A 13,702-nucleotide genomic window follows, 5' to 3' on the forward strand; every position below is an offset into this window, starting at 1 on the left:
TGACTCTGGATAAACAGGAAGGTCAGAACAAGAACAGGGGCAACAGGGGTAAAATGGTTGCCTTTCCAGGAGCCAAGCTCCTCAGCTCTTAAAAACTCACCTAATGTAATACCCTGGGAAGATTCACAGGAAATACTGAAACACATGCTTTTACAGTAGAATCATCCTTGCCATGACCTGTAACCAGAGTGAGCACCAAAACAGCTAACACAAAGCATTGACCAATCAAACGAATGCTCACTGGAAACAACCAGTGCGACTGTACCAGTGTGTTCTGACTGAGAATCATTGTTGTCAACAAAGCCTGATAAGATCTAACCCTGCCCCATGATGGATGTGCTTATCACTCACTTTGCTCCAGCCACTCAGGCTCCTTTTCCATGCCTTGAATAAGTCAAACTTGTCCTCACCTCTGAGCATTCTCCTGTTTCCATAGCCTGGTATGGTCTTTCTTCGGGTCCTGGAACAACTGAGTCTTTCCCTTTTGTCAGGGATCAGTGCAAACATCTAAAGAGTCATTTTCCTAAGATACTCTCTGTCAAGTTCCCATTTCTTTCCCTCATTATTCCTTCAGGTAAACTTATCTTGTTATTTGTTTCCTTGGTCATTGTTTGTCTCTCTCTCTCTCTCTCTCACTCTCTCTCTCTCTCTCTCTCCAGAATGTGCTCCACGAGCATAGTACTCTTATTCTTCTTGGCCACTGTATCCCCAGTGCCTGGGACAGTGCTTGACACATGGTACTTGCTAAGTGAGAAAAAAAAAATTGAATGAATGAGATTAATGAATGGCATCTACAGAGAAATGGGCACAAAGATCCTCAATAGAGAATGGCTACCCCAAAGCTACCTTATTAATGTTACCTTAATTGAGCCAAAAATAACTGAGCAAATAAGAAACAGCGTGAAAAAAAAAAGAAGAATGAGTAAGACTTACAATTTGATAGTTCAGCAAGGTGACTATAGTCAACAATAACTTAATTGTACCTTTAAAATAATGAGGAAAATGTAATTGGATTGTTTATAATATGAAGAATAAATGCTTGAGTTGATGGATACCTCATTCCCCATGATGTGATTATCATGTATTATATGCCTGTATCAAAATGTCTCATGTACCCTGTAAATATAATTACACCTACTGTGTACCCTCAAAATTTTTAAATTAAAAAAAAGAAATTTTAAAAAATAGCATGAAGTACCTTCTTGCTGGATACCCAGCTCAAATCCAGTGCTGGGAAATAAAAGAATGGTCAACTTCTCCCCAAGATACTCTGACCATGGGATGCAAACTATACAAGGTCCAGCATAGACTTGTCGACAGTCTCCAGCTCCCCAAGTTTTCATTCATACAAGCAGAGTAAGATGTTGAGGAGGGGCAAGTTGAGTCAATGACCATGCAATTCATGGAATAGGACCCAGTGAGAAAAGGAGCAGGGAGGGAAGAGGGGAGACCAGAGGAGTAGAGAGCGCAATGTCCTGCATCCATCAGATCTGTGGTCTACTCTGAGGATATTTGCTTCTCCATCTATCCTCCAATCCACTCTGCACAGGCAGATGTTGTCTAAATCTGAGGAAGTTACTTAATCCCTTGAGTTTTCATTTTCTCATCTGGAAAATGATAATAGGGAAGAACCTCCACAAATACTGTGAAGAGTGAGCATTTTGCAGTTGCAGAGGGCTCAAAATACTAACAAGCAGGGCAGTTTGGTGGCTTTAAGTAATGCAAGTGATGATACAGAAAACTTCCAAAAGATAAATGCTGTTATCCATCAAATTACATCAAGACTCCCTCCCAGCTTCTGAGGTGAAAATGTTACCTTAATGAGAAAGGGCCATCGTCCTTTCCCCTTGAGAGGAAAAAGCATTTAGATTTTTAAATGTAGGGTTTTCCTGAGGAGAGACAATTTAATCACATCCCAATACAAGAGTATCCTATCTTTTGTGGGGATTTGACAGAAGAAAATATTAAAGTTTTGATGCCTCAACAAGGCTGAGCAACAGACCTGAGGTTAACATGAACTGATCAGAGTTGATGGCACTTCACCCAACCTGTGCTTTTGAGATGAATCGCCAGAAAGCTGTGATACTGGAGATAAAGAGAGGCACGTGCCTTCAACTATCTGGTTTACTTAAAAACTGATTTATTAAAAACTGATACTTGCTTCTGAAGGATACCATCTGAAATACCTCCCCAAGCCCTACGTTTCCTACCATCACCATCATCATATCATTATCATCATATCCATGCCACAGTGACAAATGTTCCAAGGTTCAGAGTTACATGTCATTATAATGATTACAAACGGCACATGAACTCCACAATGTAGTTTTGGTCAGGTATAAAAAAAGATTATTTGATTTGATCACACAATCATAAATCAAACTATTTGTAATATAGGAGATATTATTCGTGAACCTAGTGACTTTTCCAGATGCATTTAAAGTTTTGTTCTTAAAGAGAAATAAAAGTTTTCACCAAAAGTTTGGACATCTCCTTAATCTACCCACGCATACCTAGAAGAATTCCTGATGTGGGCTTATTTTTAATCTGTGCTTTCAGAAGTGCTTGCTCATGAATCATCATGTAACAGAGTAAATAAAAATTTAAAAATCTCAACCTGGAACCTTAATTGTTTGAGAACTAAAGACCAGACATATACTAATGTCTCCGTTTGACAGTATGATAAAAATTGTGGCATGACAGTGTGAAAAATATTCTGGAGTAAACATAAACCATTAACAATGTTGCTGTTGTCTGAGTGCTCTGATGTGGGGGTTTTATGGTGAATTCAGTATTACATGCATGTATATAAGCCGATCCCCCTGCCAGGAGAGCACCCCCCCCCAAGCCATCTTGGGGGTGCCTGCAAGCTTGCCACTGCAAGTTCACACACTTTCTCAATGCATGGAGTCATGGTCAGAATCACCAGTGCTTTCCCTTGCAGCATTTTCCTAATGCAAGGCTTTGCATTTGAGTCTTTTGTCTTAAGTTTGCCCATAGGTAAATTTAACACTCGAGTAACCAATGCTCTGCCTGTTGCCTTGGGTTGTTTTCACTAGCGAGCCCTGTAGCTGATGGCTGGGCTGCAAATGCTATAATACACTGCCTCCCATCGTCTAAATATGCAGTGAATGCCTTCCTGAGTGTATGTGACAATGACTTTCTCTTTCTGCTCCTGGAAACCTTTTTCATTTGCACTCCTTCTATGGGATATAGAGAACCTATTAATAAGGACAATTTTCAAAAACTGGCCATCTGTGCTCATTGGGACAAATGAGGAAAAAGCAAGCTGAGCATAGGACCGCACTCTAGAGTTAATCCAGGGCCAAATCAAAGCTCATACGACCAGATATTCATTCTAACCATTTTAATGTTTCAACATCATTATATAGCTTTTATGAAATTAGACAAAGGTTACTTTTTTTCCTACTTACTGATATTTTATTTAGAGTATGCAAACTGGCTAACATTTTGTTAAAGGTTTTAATTTTATAATAACTAATAAATAATAACTAAACTATTTAACACATTATTCAGTTTATTTATTTATTTAAGACATGGCCTCACTCTGTTGCCCAGTTTGGAGTGCAGGGGCACAATCACAGCTCACTGCAGGCTTGATCTCCCGGGCACAAGAGATCCTTCCACCTTAGCCTCCTAAACTAGGACCACAAGTGCATGCCACCACGCCTAATTTTAATTTTTAAATTTTTAGTTTGTAAAGATAGGCTCTCCCTATGTTGCACAGGAAACTGTTATTAATGTCTACTTTTTGCTTGTAAAAGTTAAAATACCCATAGAGAAAATTTATTTCATATGGAAGGCACAGCCATATAAAAGAATGAAATCCTGCTCTTTGCAGGAACATGGATGGAGATGGAGGCCATAATCCTAAGCAAACTAACACTGGAGCAGAAAACCAAATACTGCATGTTCTCCCTTATAAGTGGGAGTTAAACATTAAGCACATAAGGACATAAACATGGGAGCAATAGACCCTGGAGACTATTATAATGGGGGGAGGGAGGGGGGAGGGGGACATGGTTTGAGAAACTACCTGTTGGGCACTATGCTCACTACTTGGGTGCAATATACCTGTGTAACAAACCTGCACATGTACCCCCTATGTCTAAAATAAAAGTTGAAGTTAAAAAAGATACTATGACGAAACGGGATTACATCAAACTAAAAGGCTTCTGTATAGCAAAGGAAACAAGAGTGAAGAGACAACCAACAAAATGGGAGAAAATATTTACAAACCATACACTTGATAAGGGGTTAATATCCAAAATATCTAAGAAACTCCTACAAATCAATAGGAAGTAAACAAATAACCCAATTAAAATATAGACAAAACACCAGAATTGACGTTTTCCAAAAGAAGACATACAAATGGCCAACAAGTATATGAAAAGATGCTCAACGTCACTAATCATCAGGGAAATACAACTTAAAACCACAGCAAGATATCACCTATTAGAATGGATAGTAAGTGTTGGTAAGGAGGCAAAGAAAAAAGAACGCTTATTTACTGTTAGTGAGAGTATAAATTAGTGCTGCCATTATGGAAAACAGTATGGAAGCTCCTCAAAAATTTAAACCTTAAACTACCGCGTAATTCAGCAATCTCGCTACTGGGTATACATATAAAGGAAATGAAATCAGTGTGTTGAAGAGATGTCTGTACTCCCATGTTCACTGCAGCATTATCCACAATAGCCAAGATATGGAATCAACTTAAGTGTCCATCAATGGGTGAATGGATTAAAAAAAGTGATATATATATATACAATGTGACACTTCATATATACAATGGAATGCTATTCAGCCTTAAAACAGAAGGAAACCTTGTCATTTGCAAAAAGTGGATAAACCTGGAGGACATTATGCTAAGTGAAATAAGCCGAACAGAAATACAAATATTAATGATCTCACTTATATGTAGAGTCTAAAAAAGTTAAGCTCATAGAAGCAAGACAGAATGGTGGTTACCAAGGACTGGAGATGGGGAGTGGGTGGTATGGGCAGGGGGGAGTGGGTAGAGCTGGGGAGATGTTGGTCAAAAGACAAAAAATTTCGGTTAGATAAGAGGAATATATTGAAGAGATCTATTGTATAACATGGCGACTATAGTTAGTAACAATGTATTGTATTTTTGAAAATCAGAGAGTCGATTTTATCTGTTCTCACCACAAAAAAACGTTAAGTATGTGAGATTATGCACATGGTATTTACCTCAATTTAATCATTCCACAGTGTATATGTATTTCAAACTATCATGTTATGCATAATAAATATATACATTTTATTTGTCAAAATGTTGATTTTTAAAAATTGTTAGAAAATAGAGAAGGCATAAAAACAAAACAAAAAGTCACCCAGAATTCTACTACCTCAAGTTGCATGGCATTGCATTTTGATGCATTTTCTTCCCTTTTTTCTCTTTTTGTTTATTTAATATTTTTACTTTTATTTTAGTTTCAGGGGTATACATGCAGGTTTGTTCTATAGGTAAACTCATGACTCGGGGGTTTGGTTCACAGATTATTTCATCACCTGGGTACTAAGCATCGTACCAGACAATTTTTTTCACCTGAACCTCTCCGTCTTCCCACTCTCCTCCCTCAAGTGGGCCCCAATGTCTGTTGTTCCCCTCTTTTGTCCATGTGTCCTCTCTTTTGTCCATGTGTCCTCATTACTTAGCTCCCACTTATAAGTAAGAACATGTGGTATTTGGTTTTCCATTTCTGTGTTAGTTTGCTAAAGATAATGTTCCAGAAAATGAATTATCTCATTCATTTTTATGGTTGCATAGTATTCCATGGTGTATATGTACCACGTTTTCTTTATCCAGTCTACTATTGGTAGACCTTGAGGTTGATTCCATGTCTTTGCTATTGTGAATAGTGCTGCAATGAACATGCACGTGCATGTGTCTTTATGATAGAATGATTTCTATTCCTTTTGATATATACCCAGCAGTGGGATTGCTGAGTCTAATTGTAGTTCTGTTTTTAGTTCTTTGAAGAAGTGCCACACTGCTTTCCACAATGGTTGAATAATTTACACTCCCACCAGCAGACAAACCAGCTGAGAGAGCCAAGAAAAAAGCCCCAATGCACTGTAATCTTTTGCTGAAGAAGCCACAAAAGAAAGTCTCACAGAGCCCTGCCTCTGGGTCACAATAAAGGAATATCTCTTTCAATAAACATATTTTGAACACCTACTGTGTGCTAAGAACTCTGGTATGTACTGGTAACACAGAGATTTTAAAAATCCAACCGCTGTATAGTCAACTAGAGGGGACAGAGATGTAAATAGACACAAAATGGTATTGAAGAGTCAGCGGCAGATGTAAGCCCAGAGAATGAGGATCAGGGAAATTTTTATGGAAGGGATGGTGCTGGGCTTGAGTAACGAAGGACTAGGATAAGTTAATTAGGCAAGGAAGAATGCACATGCCACACAGAGATTGCAAGCAGCATGTGCAAAACCTCCAAGCTTTACACAAACCATCAGATTCTGGAAACTGCTAGTTCTACATAGTTGAAGCAACTAAAGGGAGTTATCGGCTAGAGATATAGTCAACTCAGTAACTTTCTTGTGTAGTTTTGAGAAATCAGATTGCTCTTATCTGGAACACTCTATATCAAAAGTCAAGTTGTTGGTATCAAGACAATATTGACCTTCCGGATCTGGAGCTATGGCTTATGGACTTTCCTCAAGTCCCTGATGGACTTGAATCAATCATTTTTAAGGGTGGCCAATGTTCAGGTCAATTGAAGATATTCACTAAATGCCAGCTTAGAAGAAAGCAATCTTAATCAGGTTCATTTTTTACCTTTCTACTTTAAATCTATCAGTCTCATCATCTACAGAAATAGTACATTTAAACTAAAAGGAAAAAAAAGAAACAATCAAGATTGCCTTTTTGTATGAAAAAAATCAAGATTGCTCTTTTCGTATGAAAACACAGGTTCCTAAATTATCTACTTTAATAAAAAGTCATATAGAACAGCAGTCCCCCATTTTGGGGCACCAGGGACCAGTTTCGTGGAAGATGATTCTTCCACAGATGGGGAAAAAGAGGATGGTTTCAGGATTAAACTGTTCCACCCCAGATCATCAAGCATTAGATTCTCATAAGGAGCGCGCAACCTAGATCCCTTGCATGCACAGTTGACAATAGGGTTTGCGCTCCTATGAGAATCTAATGCCACTGCTGATCTGACAGGGGGTGGAGCTCAGGCGGTAATATTCCCTTGCCTGCCACTCACCTCCTGCTGTGTGTCCTGGCTCTGATACTGGTCCATGGCCTGGTGCTTGGGGATCCCTGACATAGAAGCAAGGGAAGAAGTAGTGTACATATCCTCTAACATATGTATGGATATATTCTCTTATTGATGTCCCTACAATCCTCATCTCCACTAGCTTTCTGGTCAGAGACTGTGTTGAATGCTAACACTGCTAATAAAAGCTGTAATGGATGACTAACAAGACATGTTAAACCTGGGATGCCAAATAGTTTCCATTTCACCTGCCAGATCCTACTGATTGTTAGTGATTGCCTACCAATGAATAATAAGCACATTTTCTCTATAAAGGGTAATCAGCAGTAAATATTTTAAGTTTTGCATGCTGTAATATTAATATACGGTCTCTGTGACAACTATTCAACTCCATCTTATGGTATGAAAGCAATCATAGATAATACACAAACAAATGGGTATGCCTGTGTCTCAATAAAACTTTATGTACAAAAATAGGCTGAGGGCCAGATTTGATTTGCTGACTCCTGACCTAGCATATTGAATGAAAGGCTACATCTCAGCTAAGTGGGATGAACAAGGGCACAAATTTGCAATCCTTGTGTTAGATTAACTCTATGAGCTGAAACTTGCAAATGAAACAGCTTAGTTTTAATTCTAATTCTGATTCTTTTTCTAATTTAACAGGCAGTTTTAAACCAATTGTTTAACCCTTATTTTTGGCTAATGTTCTTGGTTGCAAGCAACAGAATCCACACTGGCTAGTTTAAGCCTCAAAGTGAAAAACCACACAGCAAGGATCAATATGGTAACTAAGGAGCTAGGAGGTCCATCACATGCCCCTACAAGACCAGATGCCTTCACCACTGTGCTGACCCGGGGATCCCCTCACCTGGACACTATCTCCTGTTGCTTATTTCTATGTTCAAGTCTCACTTTTGTGTATTTGAATAACAAAGCTTAGGTCACATATCTGTTCCCCAGCTAAAAGGGAATGTGAGAAATACAGGTTTTGGATTCTGTCTTGGGAAAATGATATTCACTATATGAGAAACTACCAAAATTTAGAAATGGTGCACAAAAGATCTTGGGTAAGCATGGCTGGCAGAGGTCTACTGTAATCTCCCCATCTAGATTTCTTCCCCTATCAAATTGGTGATCCTGTTCCTGTACCAAATAGCTCACTATGGTAATTTACAAGTAATGTAAGGGAATATATTTTACTTTGACGTAATTCATTATTTAAAAACTTCCCAGGATTCTGATCTAACATATTAGCAGCTTTTGAAATGCATAATAAATGTTTGGCTTATAGTCTAATTTCATCACTGATTTTCCTTGTAATTCACAACTTTATTTTCATCTTACCTCTAAAAACATAGCTTGCCGATACACTAAGAGGTAGAGGAAATCAGGGAAAATATGACTACTCTTAATAACAACAAGGCTAATAACAAGAGCCTGCCGAGTTACGCATTTATTATATGCAAAAAGACAACTGATGACATTTTGTTCTCCTTGCAATCTTTAAATCTTTCTTTTCCTTCCCTTTCATTACTGTCCTCTTTTTAAAGTAAAGCAGGCCAGAGGCCCTGGCACTCCGTGTGTCTCTTTTGCCAGTCCTGGCAAGTGTCCTTTACACCTTGACAGCTTTATCACCTGCAGTCAGCCTTTTCCGTAAGCCAGGCAGGCATATTATTGGAAGCTGGTGTGTCGGTTCCTTGTGTGCCTTTATTGCTGTTCTCATCTTTGTCTACAAAGGAGAAGGCTCTTTTATGGCTGTGGAGATAATTGATTCACTAGACTTTCCTCAGGTTTTTCAAAAAGCTTCTAAATCCTATAGCTTATTATGATTGTAAGCTTCTCTCACAATTCAAGCAGTAGGGTAATTTTCCGGACTTGAGGAAAGCTTCCCTTCTCTGACTTTTTAGCGTAGGTTTCTCTCAACTATTCCCTGCACTGAGGAATCTCCATTCCTGCCATCAGTCATTGTAGCTTTTGCAATTAAAGTTCATCACATTTGCCTCCTTTTTTCAGTCTCACCAAGTGTTCTTTCAGAGCGCATTTTACCTAATCCAGAAATCAACTGCTGACATTTTTTAAAGAAAAAAATGCAAAAATATGTATATGCTCCTCCTGGTCAACTTTTCTCACCCAGGGAGAAATCATTCCTTTAAAAAAAAAAAAAAAAGACACGCGAAGTTTATTCCTAGTCATATTTGGTTTGTTCATTACTACATCCGCAGCAACATGCATGGCCTGGCATATAGGGGTCCCCAATAAATAATTTCTGAACTGATAAATAGTTGAAATAATAAATCCTAAATGTCAGTTTACATTGCCCCCAGATTGTTCTTCTGAGCCTCTATGTTCTATGGCACAAATGTCCATGGTATCCGGTAGTAAATTAAAATATCAGTCACAGCAATGAAAATATGAATTGTTATCAATATATTTCTTAAAGCAAGAGAAACAGAAAATTGTTCACCAAAAATGTATTTGGTCAAAACGTTATATTTAATATGTATCTCCTAAATGTACCATAACCATTTTCTTTGCTGTAAGTAAATGAAACAAAAAGAGTCAATAATCCTTGGGCAAGTCCCTACCACCCCTCAGTCCATTAAGCTAAAGGAGTTAGATCTCTTAGATAATACATCACTCTCTGTTTATAGTTTTTGGAGCCATCAGATAAAGAATTTGGACCGTTCACTTCATTTTATATTTTGCAATGCAACATCTAATGCCTGGGTTGTTCATAGGAGTTAATAGATGGGTTTCAGAGGGCTAATACGCAGAATAAGCTGTTTGTATGTGCAAAATAATACAGACAGGGAAAGAATCCATAGCTTTAATCAGCCTCTCAAATAAGTTAGTGACCGAAAAAAGTCCTGGTCTAAATGTGGTGAAGTTTATCTATACCCATTTTGTCTCTCTGATGTGGCCTGGGTAAGGTAGTTTGAAAGGAACTGGTGGTGGATAACATTTCTAGCTTTCTGGGAATTCCCTGGAGCATCACAGGCTTACGAGGTTAAGTAATTTAAACTATTCACCTTCCACTGTGCAGTGGAAGGCCATTACAAGAAATTATGAATTCAAGTCAATCAGATTTTAAAATGATCTTTCTGAGGTGAGATTTAATCTATACCTAAAAATTTCTGCCCAAAGTACCAAGCTCTGCCAGGTGGTCCACATACAACTCAAAATGTGAGATCATAAAAGTAGAAAACCACACCAATAAAGTCAACAACTAGAGGCGCAATATGGTATATATGAGGCCTGCCTTTCAGTCCATGTTGGTGGCGCAGAACTGAGTTGCTATAGGATGTACTGGAAATCAAATGACTCTCTGAGGACGGGGAGAAATGGACAAACTAATGTAAAAATTGAAGTAATGCAGGAGAACTGAATCTCCAGAAAACAAAAGCCAGTAGTTCCATACTAAGAAACCATAGTCTTTTCTTTTCAGTAAATATATATAAGCTCTCCTTATATTAGAGGCACACTTAACTCTCTTCTGTTACCAAATGTTGTGAGTTTCTCTCTGCAATCCACGTGTGCTGCAGAAATTATCCTTATCTTACTCTTTTCAGCTTGGATCACTGCACTCCCTCACTAAAGGTAGGAGGAAATGCTTCCCCACCCCTCACCAACATACAGCTTCTGAGGAAGGCATTTGCTTCGGCTGGGACTGAAGCATATTTCTTTCCTGCATATGTTCCAGCCCAAGACACGTTTCCTAAGAAATATATTAAAAGACTGAGGAAGCTCAGAAACAAACTTCGAAACTGTTGTGTTTTTTTTCTCTTTTTTTACTTTAAAACAATAAGGAGAAAATTGCCCTTGCCTTTTACTGGCTATCAGGGTATATAGAACATGGTCTCTTCGAACAGATAACTGTACACTAAAAAAACATTAAATCTCAGAGGAAAAGTCTTTACCCTTCCTAAACAAACACACGAAGCTAAGTACGAAACCCAGCAATTCCTTCAGCAAAAAAATCCTAGGTGTCACCTTGGAAGGCAGAGAGCAAGAGAATGAGATGTAGAACAAGTACTTTTTGATTTACAGGATAGAAAGAAAATTGGGAAATGTAGAGTTCAAATGGTCTTAACTGGAAAGGTGAAAACTGAAGTTACCGCTATGTGGATGATTAGCCCAAAGCATTTCCTGGGTAGAATGAGGTCTTATCAAGTACCCAGAAAATTGCCTCAAATTTCCATTTCATACTACAAGTATATATCTGGACAAAGTTATTTACTAGTCAGAGTGGGGGCTGAGGATGGCAAGGGGCAATGGAGTCAAAAGTGAACTAAGAATGGGAAAGTTTCTGATTGCTTTAAACAATCATTCCGCATACCTTAAAACTGGGGATATAATTTTATAAGTGGAATATTTCTACAGCATCCATAAAATTCAGAAAAAAATAATAAAGGTAAGTATTAAAAAATAAAGCTAACCAGGTATCATTTCATTTTACATAAAATAGAGATTGCATTCCCAGTTGGTCTGAAGTTAAGACAGCTATTTCCATTTACTATACCCCTTAAAGCAGTTTTAAAAGTATCAGCCTCTCTGCTCAATTGTAAAATGCCTGCTAGTTTTTGAAGGAGTGCTTTGGAGGGTGAGAAAGATTCAACTCTAAAATGGCTAAAAGACAGTTTTATGAATCTCACTGTGTCTACAAGATGAAGTATTCAGGCCGTTATCATGTGCTTATATTTCCAGGATGTGAATAGACAGCTCCTGACTCGGTATTGATGACTGCTTACTATGCTGGCACCTTTTGTGCCGCACAATAGGTAACACATCTGCAAAACCGCTCTCAGAAGCAAGAGATGCAGCTGTTAAAATTACATTCTTCCTGCATTAAAACCACCCCCCAGTTGTGAGCCTTGTGAGTACTGTTAAGAAGTCATCTTACCTGATTCCTGTTGATGAGCTCTTTATATATGTACTCTTCTGAAAATATCATCGAGGCGTGTTGCCAGTCTTCTACTATTAGCAAGAATTCCACCTCTTGTGAAGCAACAGAAGCCAAACCATTATAGCTTATAGACCCCCTAATTCCCACTTATTAGGCAACCAGTCTCCTATTGGGTTGGAAAAGACTGAAATTTACATGCATATAGAGTTTAACCAGAAGCATTCATTTCAGTAGAAAAGGACATCTCAAGGTAATAAAAATCAAGTTTCCCATTGCCAACCTCTTCTTATACAAATTCCTTTCCTCTCCCTGGACTACTACCCAGTAGCTCACCAGAATCATGAGGTCCAGTCCAGATTGTCCTTAACACTATCCTGGAGGAATTGGGCCTCTCGCCTTTCACCAGATGAAAAACTTTTGGAATAGGAAACAGGAGGTTTTCTATACTGAAACCAGGGCACTTGGTTAAAAACCGAGATCTGACAGAACCCCTTGTGGAAATTTCTACCCACTTCCTAGGAAGCTGGGTTCCTGGCCAGCAGCATTCAAGAAATGGTGGCCCAGGATCCACTCACATTTTTCACTAGAAATCTGTATTTCCTTCCTGGGGCTGCCATAACAAATTATCATAAACTGGGTGGCTTAAAACAACAGAAGCTTATTCTACCACAGTTCCAGAAGCCAGAGATTGGAAATCAAGGTGTCAGCAGGGCTGCACTGTCTGCAGAGGCTCTAAGGGAGGATCTGTTCTTTGCCACTCCCAGTTCTGCTGGCTGTTGGCATTCCTTGACTTGGAGCCACATCACTCCACTACTTGCCTCCATGACCACAGCTCCCTTTCTCCCCATCCTATCTCCTTTTGCCTCTCTCATAGAAGGACACTTGTGGTGGAGTTAAGGGCTTACCTAGATAATCTAGGAGATTTTTTAAAATTATATCTGCAAAGACCCTTTTTCTAAATAAGATAACATTTACAAATTCCAGATCTTGATATGTTTGGGTAGTCTTTATTCAGTCTACTACAATATCCAAGACCCTAAACCTTGAGTAGCTACAGATTTTGAGGAGTGGTGGGTGTTAGACTGTTGCAATTGCTGACTGACATGAAGCTGTTGGTTTATTTAATATTTTCCTCTAAGCTGTGCCAAAAAATTTGTGCTTTCTTGATGCCCTGCTGCATAAAGATTTGGATGAGACTGGCCTTGCCTTGTCTTCCTTTTAACCCAGCTACTCACCTTTATCCTCACTCTCATCCCCTTCCCTTTGCCCAACACACTGACATTGCTGCTGTCAGTTAGAGGGGAGCCTGTAAAGTGCTTTATCTCTTTATTTTACTAGTCTCCCCTTAAAGTGAGTCCAAAAGAAAATGAAACACAATTCACAGTGTTCTTACGCCACAGGACTATCAGTCTTATTCTCAATCTGACTGCCTTCCCTCTGCATCATAGTCTGTTTCATGTGTATTTGTTTCCATGCTGCTTTATTCATAAATCAACCAGGCTAAGAG

The sequence above is a fragment of the Nomascus leucogenys genome, chromosome 3 (genome assembly GCF_006542625.1).
Source record: "Nomascus leucogenys isolate Asia chromosome 3, Asia_NLE_v1, whole genome shotgun sequence".
NCBI classification, from domain to species: Eukaryota; Metazoa; Chordata; class Mammalia; order Primates; family Hylobatidae; genus Nomascus; species Nomascus leucogenys.